Below are 4205 nucleotides of genomic sequence, written 5' to 3'. Positions count from 1 at the left end.
TTATTATTTGTTTTTTTAATTTAGTTACAAAATAGGATTTGAGAGGACATACCAAAAATAAGAGTTGATGTTAAAATTAAAAAAATTTGAAAGATAAATCATCTTAAATTGGTAAATCAGTCAACTATTTTTTTTTCAAAAAATTCTTTATTTGTTAAAGGGTAACTTGTGTATCAGTACCCAAAGTTTTTTAACTTTGGATTTGATATCTAGTTTTTAAATTTTTCCCAAAATACCCCTTATCCTTTATTTTAATTAAATTGATTTTTCTTTTTAAATTAAAGGCCCATCATGCTTCCGTAAAATAAATTAAATCTTTTACCTCTTTGACCAGAATGCCACCGGGTTATATCCACCGTATTTTACGGACTGCTCCTCACAATCCAACCACACGATCGCAACCTATGGTTACCGACGCAGATTCCTTCAGCAGCACTTAGCACAACCCTAATTCGTTTCCTACCTTAGGGTGTACAGCAAAAGATAAAATTTTGAAAATAATACATGAGAGGGGCTAAGAGCAAAGATCTCTTTATTCAAACACAAACATTTATTATTACATTGAAACCTCCTGTAGAGGAGGAGGAACTTGCTTAGCTACTTATAGTAGCCGAACTTGAACAACACATAAACTAGAAAGAGAAAATATTACAACTTATGATTGAAAGAAATGAGGAAAATGTTCGATGATCTTCACTTCCTTCTTCCTTCTTTATTTATAGAAGGCTTCTTCGGATTTGAAACTCGGACTTCAAATCTTGATAAGCCTTTACAGCTTGCCTTGGGACCATGTAGTGGTTGAGTGGTCTTTTAAAATGGTCCCTCTAAAACGTCTTTTTCTAGATTATCAATCTAGAAATCAACTTCTCATCTTCTCTTAGCTCTCCGAGATACCAATAGAGATGAGTCTGGAATAGATCTGCTGTTATCTCATTACCCTTTTCTTTGTACATCTTAATTATTGATCTGAGAGCAGCAGCTTCACTTCTCTTGTAATTTATCCTTCTTTTCAAAACTTTAAGATATACTCGATACATCTTTGAGTTTTGATTTTCTGGTGTGTTTTACTGGTTCCCAATTACCCGTATTTATATTGTGAATTTTTGGGTCCAGATTCTTGTTTTTGATTGGATTTTCTTTATTTTTAAAGATAAGGTATCCAATGTTCTTTGTCATTTTTCCACCGATTATTGGGGGTCCTGTCCTTCCACTTACATGGTGGATTTTCTTTTGGTGAGTGGGCTTGGTCACATGTCCCTTTTAATTTTGTCGAGGAATCTTAGGCTTTTTGTATCCTCGAGGAAAATGTGAATATGGTCCTTCCCCACTTGTCCTTACTTCGGTAGAATGTTTCCGATCAGATCTCGATTTGAAACCTTTACCGAACTCTGGTTCTTTCTTATTCTGGCATTCAGGACAGATGTTTTCTGACCATCTTCATATATGTGCCATATTACAGAATTTTCGGCGAGTCTCTTTACTGGCCGGCAGCTTGCTGTTCCACAGAAGATTTCTTTTCTTTTCGAATAGGTCTTCTGCAAAGCTTGTAGTTTTTCCTGTCATAGTGTTTAACAGGAATGATCCATTTAAAGAATTTTGGTAAAACTTAAATGGAAACTTGACTTTGTCCATCTCTGTGAGACAGACCCAGATACCCCATGCTCTCCTGGTAGATATGTCATCTTCATTAAATGAAGAGACTAAGGGGGTTTCATTTGTAGGAGGATCCTTTATAAATTTTTGAGAATTCACGTCTGGCCTCCTTAGCTTAATAAAATGAAAGGCTTCGTGTGATCCTTTTCATGCTGGTTCTGGTGCTGCACTGAAAAGTATAGCTCCAAAACATCTCCTCTGGACAAATGATCATTATTTGCCCAAGTCTCATGAACAGCTTCCTGAATCCATTTTGGTAATGCTGATATCTCCGGGAAGCTGGGCGAAGTAGTATAAATTGAGGCAAGAGCCCCAAATTCATACCAGGCTTTGACCTCTTTTGGATATGAATTTTGTTTCATCCATACCCTAGGATATTTTCCTGCAACATCAACTCGAACCATGGCTGGGTTGATGCCAATTCTTGTGTTTAATTTCTCCCAATTCTGTTGGTAAACCTGAAATGGAGAAATTGCATTTTCATTAGTACCAACCTTAGTTTTGCCTTTGTCAGTACGAGGCCTAAGGTTGATCTCTCCCTCTTCAATCCCCGAGGTGAAGGGTTGACTTGAGGACTCGAGATAAGGATCTGGAGTCTCAATTTTTGTTTCAGTCGACTCATCTAGAAATGATCCCTACTTAACACTTGTGCTAGGGGTATTTGAATCCCCTGCTCCAGGTATAGAGTCCTGTACTCGAAAACTCTCCATTTAGGAAACCAGTGGTTTCTCAATGCCTTGGAGGATAGGCCTTTGCATTACAGACCATAACTGCGTATATGCCTGTAAACATCCTGTAATTCGATCAGAGACAATTCTCTTATCAGCTTGTTGAAGCCTTCCCGCAACTTCTGCGTTTAGTGCTAACTTGTTAAACTCGGTTTGAAGCATTTCAAGGTGTTCCCTCAAATGCCTCTGCATCTTGATAATAGCATCAATGTCAATGCTGTCCATCTCTTGTTAAAAAATCTGCAAGAATGTTTTCATGAGATTTAATTATCATAATATCAAAAATATAATTTTGACATAATGCCTGCCATCTTAATAATCTGGCCTTCTCAGGTTTAGATTCAATTCTATTCCTTAAGAAAGCTTTCACCTGTGTGTTATCAACTTTCAAAGTGAATTTCTTTGCAAGTAAAAATAATGGCCATTTTTCAAAAGCCCTTTTTACTGCATAAAATTCCTTCTCGTTGATATGCCATCTTATGGCTTCTGCATCTGAGAATAAACCGCTACAATATCTGCATGGTTGTTCTCCCTCTGGTGTGAGCTTAGTAAGAACTGCTGCCCACCAATGATCACTGGCATCGGTATACAATACCAGATTATCCTCATCTTGAGGAATAGCCATTTTTGGAAGATTCTTACAAATCTCCTTTAATTGGCATAGTCCTTTTGTGTGTTCATCCGTCCATATAAATCTAGCATCTTTTTTCAATAATGGACTAAAGACTTTCCTGTGTTTTGCTAGGTTTTTAATAAACATCCCAGCAAAATTAACAACTCCTAAAAAACTTTGAAGTTGCTTCTTGTCGTTGAGTCTTTCTGGAAAATTCTGCACTTTTTCCACTATGTGTTCTTGCAGAATAATTCCTGATTCATCGATTTCAATTCCGAGGAATTCAATCTTCCTTGTTGCAATGACTGCTTTCTTTTCAGATAAGACCAGTCCTTCTTTTTTACAGACATTGGAGAAAATCTCCAAATGCTTAACATGTTCATTCATATCTTTAGATGCTATTAAAACATCATCAATATAAACAAACATAAACTTAAAATAATCTTTAAAAAGATTATCCATTTTTCTTTGAAATATCTGGGGTGAATTAGCCAATCCCATTGGTAATACTTCCCAAATATAATGTCCCTGAGGTGTAGAGAAAGCTGTGAATTTCTTACTTTCTTCTTGCATCCTAATCTGGTAAAATCCAGACTTACAGTCGAACTTAGAGAATATCTTGGCGTTGCGTATGCAACTTATTAGATGTTCTCTACTAGGTATAAAATACCCATCAAACTCCAGAATCTTATTAATTTCTTGATAATTAATAACTAATCTGGGTTTTTCTCGTTTTATCTCACCATGATTTCTTACCAGAAAACCTGGACTGCTATATGGTAACATTCCTGCTTTGATTAAACCAAGGTCCAAATGTTCCTTGATTATAATCTGCATATCCCTTTGATCTATGATATTCATCGGGATAGGCTTGCAACGGACAAATTCATACTCTTTGTCTTCTTTAATTTTAAGGCAAGCTTTGAGTTGATTTCTGTCCCACCATGCCAAAGGATTTTCATTGTAATTTTCTTTGATCCTTTTCTTGACATCTTCTAAGGATACCTTATATTCAAACTCTACTTCATTATGATGTAGAGTTATCTTCAGGTATTCCATATCTTCTGGTTGGAGTGTTTTATCTGCTCTCAACTGGAGCATTGTTTCTCCAAACCTTCTAGAATCTTTCATTTTTGGGTTCAGAAGTTGTCNTCCAACACTGAATTTTGAAGGTTTCCCATTCTTTTATCACATATAGCAATATCAATGGG

This window comes from Primulina huaijiensis, chromosome 2 (genome assembly GCF_012295235.1).
Source record: "Primulina huaijiensis isolate GDHJ02 chromosome 2, ASM1229523v2, whole genome shotgun sequence".
Classification (NCBI taxonomy): Eukaryota; Viridiplantae; Streptophyta; class Magnoliopsida; order Lamiales; family Gesneriaceae; genus Primulina; species Primulina huaijiensis.
Note: the sequence above shows the minus strand (reverse complement) of the source record.